Consider the following 10,976-nt stretch of genomic DNA (forward strand, 5'->3'; position numbering starts at 1 on the left):
GTTATGTAAGTTAGAGAAATTATGTTTTAGTAGTGTTTTTCTGTTATACATCAAATGAAATTGCTCATAAACTGACCCTGTGAATAACCAGTACTTACATTATTAAATTATTTGAAAGTTGTTTTCATGGTATTCAACTAGTGATTAGTCCTGTTGTGGATGGATCTTCTAAAAAGGTTTTTTTTAAAAAACATTTTTCATTTCCATTTCATAAAATGTAAGAAACCAGTCCATCACAATCACCCCGAGCTTAGAGCAAAGCCTTCGGACAACAGTCCAAATTTCTTATTGGCATTTCTGGTTTGAGTGCTTCAAAGCACTTCGAGTGCTCAAGTAGGGCAGAAAAGTGCTATATAAGAAACTTTTACCATTTGTGTAAGTTAAAAAAAACAATGACTACATAAAACACATCTTCACAATGTATTTTTACTAACTATCTTTGGTAAATGACTAATCAAGAGACTGACATAATTTATTAATGAATTAATTGCTATTATGGTTTTACATGCCAGAACTAGCATCTATAGTACTAAGATAAATGTATTACAGTAAAAAGTATTTTCATGCTCAGTGGTAGATATAATATAATTTTTGTATGATCACTTAGGAATGTCTATTTTCTGGAAGAATTGCATGTTTGTTTTTGTTTGTATTTAATATAATTAAACAAATTAAAAAGGTTCATTCATTGTCATTTTAGCTCCTGTTAAATCAAGGTACAAGTACAGTTTCCTCAAATCTAAAGTACTGTACTTGAGGGAATTGAATGAGTTTAAAACCTTTTGTAACAGAATAAGTTCCTTCGTAGTTTGCAGTCTGTTATTTGGAAAGATGTTGTGCCTCTTTTCTCCAGGATGCCACAGAAGCCATTAGTCGGGCAGGTTGGAATATTCTTATATTGCATCTGTTTTCCACTCACCCACAGCCACTCACCAGCTGGGCTACACAAGCCTCTCCACACCTGCCAACATTGAAAAGATATTTACATATAATCACAATTATTAGTCTCTCACCAACACAAATACACTGTAGACAACTGCCCAACCTCATCAGTGGTAGCCTCTTGTGCTCTGTCTTGTGCATACGTGTGGTCATATGGAGTGATCAGGGTTGCCAGGTCACCTTCACCAAAATCAGCTCATCATAACACATGAAAGAGTGATTGACATCACAACTGTCTGTCTCCCATTTGTCATAAAACTTCCATGCACAGTGTTTATCTGTCTGTGGTTCTGCAAGAAGCAAGATAAAAAGAGCCCAGATGACACCTGGACGATTTTCAAATAAAGCCTGCAATTATAACCTACTGTCCTGCAACTGGGAGCATAATGTTGGTGCCTACAGTGTTTAAATTTAATCCACGTCTGACATAAATTTCTTATTTTCAGGATAATGTGAACCAGGACACATCTAGCAAAACTTCCCTTCTAAAGTTGCAGTCAGATGCAACTTACCTTTAGTGTCCCAGTTGGTGTAGTTAGCCAGCTCGTTTCCTCTGGACCATTTCCATATACTTGATCCACTTGCGCGATGTAGTCCAAGCCAGCCATAGCCACTGAAAATCCCATTCTCTTGTTCATTTCTAATTGTGGCCAGGTCAGTGTGGTGGTCTCTACAGAATGCCTGTGCATTTTCCCAGGTTGTCATCTCAGAGTCAGTGTAAAGTGTATACCTCAGCAGATACCTATACGCAGGAGAAAGGAAAAGCAGCAGGGGGATGAGAATGCACATCTTCCTCATTATATCTTCCACAGGTGGAGACTGAAACAAAAGAGCCTGAAGACAAAGAATCGAGATGGAAAGAAATCATCATTGTATTGAGCCTGCTGTGCTGGTATAATGGTAAAACACAAAATGCAAGTTTGTACATGTTTATGAGAGTCCAGGCATGCGAGAGCAAGATTTAATAAAACACAGTTTTTGCTCAGCCCAGTACTGTACTCTCTTTACTCTTATGACTCTACACCAGTCTGTACTGTCAACTTCCTTATCAAGTTTTCACACACTGTGGTGGGACTCAACTCAGGAGGAGATGAGGGTGCTTACAGAGAAGAGGTCAAGAAACTGACATGATCAGAATCTTTATTGTCATTGTGCTTTAAGATCAATGAAAATTATCTGCAAGCCCGTTCAGTGCAAGGAAAAAGGCACGTTATTAAGAGAAAAAAAAGAATACATATACAATAAATTAAAAAATAAAATAAATAAAAATACTATATAGAAGATTCTATAAGAGTGAACAGTGAAAAATACGTTTGTCACACAGTAAAATAGTCTTTAGAATTATTGCACAGTTAAAAGAACATTACTCAGTTTTTTTTAACTGTGTAATGTTCTTACACATATAAGTTTAAACAGTTAAGTTTGTATTTTCACCGTCCTTTATCCCCCGAATGTGCAGGGTGGGATGTGTCCTTCAGGATGCTCCAGGCTTTTCTGTGGCAGCGGGACCTGTACAGCTCCTGTAGGGAGACAAGAGCGCAGCTGATGATTCTCTGTGCTGTGTTACTGACCCTCTGGAGTGATGCTCTTTCCTGAGCAGTACTGCTGGCAAACCACACTGGGATGCAGTATGTCAAGGTACTTTCAATGGAGCACCTGTAGGACACTAGCAGCTCCTTGGGTAAAGCGTTGTTCTTCAGGAGTGGAGTCGCTGCTGTGCCTTCTTGATCACAGCTGTGGTTTGTTTTACCACCATAGGTTACCATCCAGGTGCAGGCCCAGGAACTTGAGGTCAGAGACCCTCTCCACACATTCCCCACTAATGTGTATGGGCTGAGGGTCAGATTTGTTCCTTCTGAATCAACAAATATTTCTTTGTTTTTTGTGCTGTTGAGAACCAGGTTGTTTCGGCTGGACCGTGATGACAGTTTTTCCTCGTAGTCCCTGTATGCAGACTCATCTCCCCCGGTGATGAGCTCGATCACAGTTGTGTCATCAGCAAACTTCACAATGGTGTTGGACAGGTGGGTGGCGGTGCAGTCGTGAGTGTACAGCAGGGGACTCAGCGCAAATCCCAGAGTGGAGCTGGTGTTGAGGCTGAGTGTAATGAGTAGAGGCCTCTGACTGGTTGGGGGGAAGAAGCTCTTGCAGTGTCTGGTTTATGGTTTTGATGCTGCGAAACCGTCTGCCAGATGGAAGAAGGCAGAGCAGTGCATGTGAGGGGTGGAAAGTGTCCTTCACTATGTTGTTCGCATGTCAAATATCTGCTGAAGAGACTTCTTTTCAGCAAAAGTGCAGTTCCCGTACCAGATAGTGATGTAGCAGCAGAGAACGCTCTCAGTGGTTTCCTGGCAAAATGATGTGAGGCTGGAAGGAGGGAGACTGGCTTTCTTCAGTTTCCAAAGAAAGTGAAGATGTTGTTGGGCTTTCTTCATGATGGTGGTGGTGTTCAGGTTCCAGGAGAGGTCGTCTGATATGTGCACACCCAGGAACTTCACACTTTTGACCATCCCATCAGCAGACCCGTTGATGTGCAGTGGGGTGTGGGCCATTGAGCTCTACCTGAAGTTAACAACCATCTCTTTAGTCTTCTGAACATTTATAGACTGTTTATGGACTGTTATTCTGACAACAGTCCATGAGGTGCTGTACCTCTCCTCTGTATTCAGACTCATCGTTGTTGTTGATGAGACCCACCACTGTTGTGCCATTTGCAAACATGATGATGTGATTTGAGCTGTACTGTGCAGTACAGACATGTGATATCAGGGTGAACAGCAGTGGGCTAAGCCCTGCGGTGATCCTGTACTCAGTCTGAGAACTTTGGAGGTTTTATTTCCTATGGAGACAGACTGGGGCCTGTCAGTTAGGAAGTCCAAGATCCAGTTGCAGAGAGTGGTGTTTATTCCTAGGATGTCCAACTTCTTTACCAGCTCCTGGGGAATGACTGTATTGAATGCTAAGCTGAAGTCAGTAAACAGCATTCTAAGTGTCCTTTTTGTCGAGATGGGAGAGAGAAATGGTAAATGGCCTGTATTTATATAGCGCTTTTATGGTCCCTAAGGACCCCAAAGCGCTTTACATATCCAGTCATTCACCCATTCATACACTGGTGATAGCAAGCTACGTTGTAGCCACAGCCACCCTGGGGCGCACTGACAGAGGCGAGGCTGCCGGACACTGGCGCCACCGGGCCCTCTGACCACCACCAGTAGGCAACGGGTGAAGTGTCTTGCCCAAGGACACAACGACCGAGACTGTCCGAGCCGGGGCTCGAACCGGTAACCTTCCGATTACAAGGCGAACTCCCAACTCTTGAGCCACGATCGCCCCGAGGTGATCGCTCCAAGAAAGGTGAAGAGCAGATGAGTTGACATCATCTGTGGAGCAGTTTGGGTGGTAAGCAAAGTGTTAACTTACCAGGATACTCACCGCCCCTCCCTCAAAGCCAAACTCCACTCCAGCTACAAGTAAGCAAAATACCGGTTATACTCACCTCTCCGCTCCACCATCCTAACACCGTTTTCCTCTTTCTCAGATCAACCCTCAGACGTGTCTGCCACACTCTAGTTTCTTCTGTTAAGCCCTTTCCCCTTCTACACCCATCACCTTGCCACACTCTAGCATATTCTGTCTCAATATGACACGTCTGTATTTCCTCAATGAACACTGTTAAACATGCTTGTCATCTCTGCCGTGGTTCTCTACGTTTGAGTCCAGTTTTGACTCAATATCAATTTTTAAAAAGAGGAGTAGTAGTAGTAAATTATTAGTAAAAGTAAATCAACTCTAGGTTAATTTTATACCACAGTTCTTACCTTTGCTAATGGTAGCAGGGAACCTTTTAAACTCAGGACTGTGATGATGCTTCTCTATCTAATCTGTAAAGTAACCATGTCAAGTAACCATGTCAAACCCCTCATCTGTTCCATTTACTAAATTTCTTAACAGTTCTGCTCCTTTCCCTTAGCGCAGTCATTCTCAAACTGTGGTACTTGTACTCCCTCTAGTGGTATGCATGAAGTCTCAAAAAACTTTTTTCTTTAAAGATTAAATAATATACCGGTGGTCCCCAACCTTTTTTGCGCCACAGACCGGTTTATGTCTGACAATATTTTCACAGACCAGCGTTTCAGGTGTCGCAGATAAATATGACAAAGTAAAATCAGTACCAAGAAAAGGAAGATTTATTCATAACACACAGGAAAAGACCCAGAAAAACCGAGTAAACGATAAAAAAAGAAAAAAAAAGAAAAAGAAAAGATAAAACCCTAAACCATAAATTTCACACCCGAGCCTCAACTCTCGCGGCCCAGTACCAAACAACTCACAGACCGGTACTGGTCCGTGGGCCGGGGGTTGGGGACTGCTGTAATATACCATGTTCTGACTGAGGGATTTCTGAAAAATGTAAACATACAGCTCTCACTTCTGGCATAAATGAATCTGGAAAACTAAACAGCAGTGATGTTTTCAGGGTTACTGAAGTAGGGCTAGCTGGTATATAATGATGTACTACGTGGTGGCTAGCTACACAGCTGTGGTTAGCATAATACTGTATAGACAGTGAAGCTGGGGTATGAACTTTATTCCACTCGATGAGCAACACGTTCTCACTCCCAACTCGTCAAATGTGTGACGCATGGTCAGGCTCCCTCTGTTTCACTTATCGACGCGCAGGGTACCCCCCTCGCGTCGAGAATTGACGTGCAGGGTCCTCCTATTGAATACTATGCTGCTCCCTAATCGTTGTTTATTGACGACAAGAGATTTCCGCGGAAGAGCCTGTTGTTCGTATATTTATATATTTCCGAAATCACATTGTAGTGACGTATACTGAACAGAATATATTATATAATGTAAACAACTACCTGAGAAACAGCAGATACAGCAGATAAATTAATTATAGGCCATTACTTTTGCATTTATGGAGGGAGAGGTGTATGCTGGGTAATGGCACAGCTAGCGACCGGGTGACTATTCACCCGCTTCGGCTGTTATCAGTCCATCAGGCGTTATTAGCACAAATCAGTCCCATAGATGTGGGCCATCTCCACCTGCTAGATTGTTCAGAAGGTTGTTATCATCCATCCAGATGGAGGATCAGTAACAGGAGCGTGGAAGACTCCAGAATCCACTCTGGCTGGAATCCGGTGGATACAGCAGTGTTACAGGTGAGACCATTTAAACGGACGGCATTTATAGAATGACTATTAAAAGTCAGCGAGGGTCAATAATGTTAATGTGCTTATGTTAGTAATACACCGAGTGCTAATATAACAGCTTTAAGATGCATTTGTAGATATTATTACGTGTTTTACCGTCTTTATGGTGCTAGCTTAAAGTTACGGTGTAAACGTTAGCTTATATTGTAGTAAAGCTGTTACTGTTTAAACGATGTTAGCACAGAAATATTAGCTTCTGTCATGACTGATGAAGTTACTAGTTAATAAAGTTTCCAGTAAAGTGATTAATCGCAGCCACAGATTGACAGTAAATATCCCGATTAGCTTCAATGCATCTGTTATAAATATGTGCAAGTTTCAGTGCTTCGTTTAAACTGTATGATACTTATACTGACCCAGGGTCAGTGTAAAATACAATCCTAGCTGTGTGAACAAAGCCTGGCTCCTTTAATCCTGCATGACAAACCTCAGGATGCAGGTTATTATTACTCTTTCCTGCTGGCACACCTGTCACACCTGAGAGTCAGCTAAAACTTACAGTGACGTGGACATCATGCAAAGACTGCCAGACTCTGTAATACTGTAAATGATCAGTGACTCAGGTTAACACTAAACTTTAAACAGTCCCTCTGTGTCTCTGTGTGTGCTGAACATCTGGAATCAGATTGAGTCAGGCTGCATCAGCTGAATCTGTTATTTGTAAATATCAATATTTTTTATTCAGGTGTGGGGATAATATGTAAGACTGCAGTGAAGCGATGTACCAGATTAATCCCTGGCCAAAGGTAACGTACTTAAATCAGACTACTGATCCAGCCACATCAGCCTTTTGTCTGTTTAAAGTAGACTTAAAATGAACTGCAGGTTCCTGAGAGGTGGACTGTGAGCACAGGAACACATGTTCATACATACAGCTGCAGCAAGCTTACATTAATTTTAAATAGATTTGTTACTCTGATGTCTGTCTCTCTGTTAGTCCTCTGACAGACTGGTACCTGTCCAGGTGTGCTCTACCTATGACTACTGGGACAGGCTCTAATAGAAAGTTTCTATTATTCTCATTTAAAGTATTTAAGTGCTTATGCATATGCTTAGTTGTGACACTGTTATAGACTGATCAGTGAAAGTTTCTAAAACTAGATGAACTTACTTCAGCATCAGCAGTTTGAGAAAACAACTCCCTTTACAGGTGCTGATAAGGCCAAGGGCACAAAACAGCATAACCATTGATCCGTTAGGTTTCATAGCGAGACGTGTGAAGTGTGGTAGGATCAGTTTGTAACTTCCTCTCTCTTCCTTGGAATGCATAAAGGAGTAGGAGCACGACTTCTGTGGCAGAGCTGACATGACTGTGAACTGTGATGTTTGATGTGTGTTGGCTCTCCTGCACGCAGTAATAAATAGCTTGATCACAGCTCTTTCTGTGTTGCAGACTTTATTTACAAACTTCCACAACACCCCCACCCCCACCCTCCCACTGTGAACCTGAATTGAATATTCAGAAGAAAATGAATGGATAGACTGACATTTGTTTAAATAGTTCTAGAAATCTGAGCTGTTGGTGTGGTAATAATATTAGAGCTGGCAATCTTTCTTACTGAATCTCTACTCTGAGTCATGTTACCTGAGATTAATTCTATGTTTACCTGACAGCCTGGACAAATGTGCTGTGTGAAGGATGTAAATCAAATCAGATCTTAACTGCTTACATTTAAGGAGCCTGGTCATATTTAATTGTAATATGAACCAATGATTTTCTGATTGTTGATTCTAAGAGAGTCTTTGTGGAAATTTGGCTTTTTGTCATTTTAATTCTCTTTTCTGTTTTCCAGAACAGTTCTCCACAGTCGCTGTCCACATGGGTCAGTGGGACCAAGAAGCACTCTGCTAATGTGAGACTCTGACCAGCAACATCCAGCAAGACCCAGACAGCGTTTTCTATCTCCCAGCTGGAGTTTTTTGTTTGTCTGTGACTGGAGAGTCAGATTTTTGTTGACGCTGGAGGAACAGAGAGGTAAGTCAGTTTGTAGAGATCCCTCCCACCCTGGCTTTTATGTGGCAGATTCCTTATCTGAAACAGTAATATTTCAGTGACTGCTGCTTATACCACAGGTTAATACATGCTACTGATCCCTGATGGGAGAATCATCACCTCTGCCAACAAAGAAGCCTGGTGGATGTTTGTTTGCAGTCTGATGATGGGACATCATGCTCTGCATCTTCAAAGTTTGTCTCTTGATTATTATTCATACACAGTAATGTGAAGTATGCTCATATCTAGTATAACTGGACCAACCTGGTGCTCTTCATTTATGGAGGCTGTTGAGTCTGAATGTTGGATGTTGTGTATCTCGTGTTCTCTGGGCTTTGTTGTCCTCAGTCTTTTTGCAGGATCAGAAAACAAAACCAGGAGGCGCATAAATGTTTCTTCTCCAATTGGATGATGATAAGACTGTGACACGGGATGCCACCTTTAGTCTTGTGATGAAGCAAAGCTCAGGAAGAAGTGTGATTAAATGGTACCCACATGTCGGCACCTGCAGCCAAATCCAAGCCTCCTCAGGTTAGTTGTAGTTGCAGAATGCTTTAGGACCGAGACAGCTGAGGCATCAAATGTTTGATTAAACGGATGAAAAAGAGAAGTTTCTTCCCTGTAATTATCGCTTTTTAAAATCTGTAGCAACTTCAGGTCTGTCAGCGTGCTGAGGTCAGAGAAACAAGAAAAGAAGCTTCAGAGTGTTGTTTACAGTTTTCTGACATCATGATCTCCCCTGAAGTTTATCACTATTATACAAGCAGTAAGTCCACAATACTGTAATGATGATTCTGACTTTGGTCACGGTTGCATAATATTTTAATAATATACAATTATTTTTTGTAATTCATATTTTTTCTGTTAATCAAAAATTTACTTTGTGAAATTTGTATTTGAGAATGCAGAATGTGACAATATATTATTGTTCAATATTTAATTTCTTTCAGTTGCAATTGTTAAATCAAAAATAAATAAAAATATATTCTAATTTAGCAAACTAATTTATCAAATATATATATACATATATCTGTATTAGTTTTTATACATTAATTTGACACCTGTATTGAAAATACCATATTGTATTCATACAGAATCAGTTTGGTATCATTGTTTGTCTGATTGCTGAAACTAAGAGCTAGTTTTGGTCTAAAGTATCCAAAGTTGAGCTCTAATGTTTCTTCACCCTTGTGTGTGTGATATGTGATTTCCTACATGCTGACAGAGCAGAGCAGCAGTTTGTGCTCACAGATGGTGACGGTGTGGAGAGACGGTGGTGTTTCCTCAGAAGAACTAGCAGAGTCACAAAGGACATGAGTCCATCTCACCACCTTGACTTGTTGATCAGTGGATACACTTGTCTCCCCTTTAAAGGAGACACTCTTAGAGAGAGACGATCCGAGTCATCCTTAAATGTTAGTGCTTTCAAATACACAAACATTTTTAAAGGACAAAAACGAACATCCAACTTTGACTGTAACACAATTAAATCTTTGCATGTATGTTTTCAAACTCTCAGATGGGCAGGATATCACTATTGGACTGTCTAACCTGCTGGAGCAGCACTGAATAACCACCACACATGATCAGTTCCTGCAACATTCAGCAGCTCTGCTTTTGGTAAGTAGAGTTACCTAACTACAGTAACTATAAACACATGCCATCCATTTCTAACAGCCTGGTTACTTCCTGTCAGTTATTTTAGAAACCATGTGGTCACCTGACCTAACACTGTTTCTTCTTCTTCCCCTTAATGTTGAAGTGTCAAATGTCAACCAGCTGGAGAGGAAACTACACCAGTGTACTGGGATGTTTCATCAACACGTGCCAGACGCTGTTCCTTCATGGTGACATCACCAGAGACGGCCCCGCCCACCTCATGACCTCGCCATTGATCATGATGATTTTAATGATGACAGCGAGCGGAACTAAGACTGTAAAAATCAGAATGTTTAGATGCTTTCTATTTATTCATGAATACTGAGAGCCTCTTTCTGTGTTTTGTCTGTTTTGTTTTTTTTTACCTCATTTGTTACTAACAAAGTTCACCAAACTCACACAGTTTACATTCTGTATGTTTCCATCTTTACCAGCCACACTCTTAACTGCAATTAAGCAAATAATCCTTAGAAATCGTCGTTTTTCTCTTTTGTAATTGATGATAATTCAGTGAATATACTGCGCTGCTTCCTTTAATTGCGTCACACATTGCTTTAAGTTTTTCCAGTGTCCAGTTATTTTTTACTGTTGTTTGAATTCTCTGCATGTTTGACCCTGTAGACTGTTTGATGGACTGCTTGTCTTCCTGTTTGTAACCGCTGCCTGTTTTTGACTAAAGATTTGGATTTCTGACTTTAACACAGCCTCTGCGTGTCCTTCCTTTGTGTCCTCTTCCTCTGTGAATGTGTTGCATGTGTCACAGATTCATTTTATTAACAGCTTTCCCACAGTGAGTTGCATCAGCATTCATTCACAGCACATTTCAGAAGGATTCAGATTAACACAGTGATCTTATAGTCAGAATTATCCTGACAGACTGCCACTGTAAATTATCTTTCATCAGGTCAATTTTAAAGTTCAGTATTTCAAAGCAGGCGTTATGAAGAATCATATTGGCATTAGGACTGTAACAATATGTACTAACAAAGTCAAAGTTTTTAATTATGCTAGAATATTGGAAGACAATCAACTTTTAGTGTTTTCTGCATATTAATTATAGTGAAATAGAGATGGTGACCATAACTGTACAGAAGCACTAAACAACTGACAATCTAACAAACATTATTGGCCTGAGCCATCATGCACAGTGAGTCTGA

At 40.8% G+C, this 10,976-nt stretch overlaps 1 long non-coding RNA gene across 11 annotated transcripts; it reads left to right on the forward strand.

Moving 5' to 3' along the window:
• Positions 1-6,050: 6,050 nt before the first annotated feature.
• Positions 6,051-10,512, forward strand: LOC109201131 (uncharacterized). Of its 11 annotated transcripts, XR_003218952.1 has the most exons (9): positions 6,093-6,116; positions 6,853-6,913; positions 7,105-7,173; positions 7,961-8,142; positions 8,241-8,691; positions 8,809-8,926; positions 9,386-9,575; positions 9,680-9,780; positions 9,923-10,512. It is a non-coding gene; the product is annotated as an uncharacterized LOC109201131 (long non-coding RNA). The 11 variants fall into 11 exon arrangements; XR_003218949.1 differs by lacking the exon at positions 7,105-7,173 and having other exon boundaries at positions 6,072-6,116; XR_003218951.1 differs by lacking the exon at positions 6,093-6,116 and having other exon boundaries at positions 6,756-6,913; positions 7,105-7,195.
• The last annotated feature ends 464 nt before the right edge of the window (positions 10,513-10,976 follow it).

The sequence above is a fragment of the Oreochromis niloticus genome, linkage group LG3 (assembly GCF_001858045.2).
Source record: "Oreochromis niloticus isolate F11D_XX linkage group LG3, O_niloticus_UMD_NMBU, whole genome shotgun sequence".
Classification (NCBI taxonomy): Eukaryota; Metazoa; Chordata; class Actinopteri; order Cichliformes; family Cichlidae; genus Oreochromis; species Oreochromis niloticus.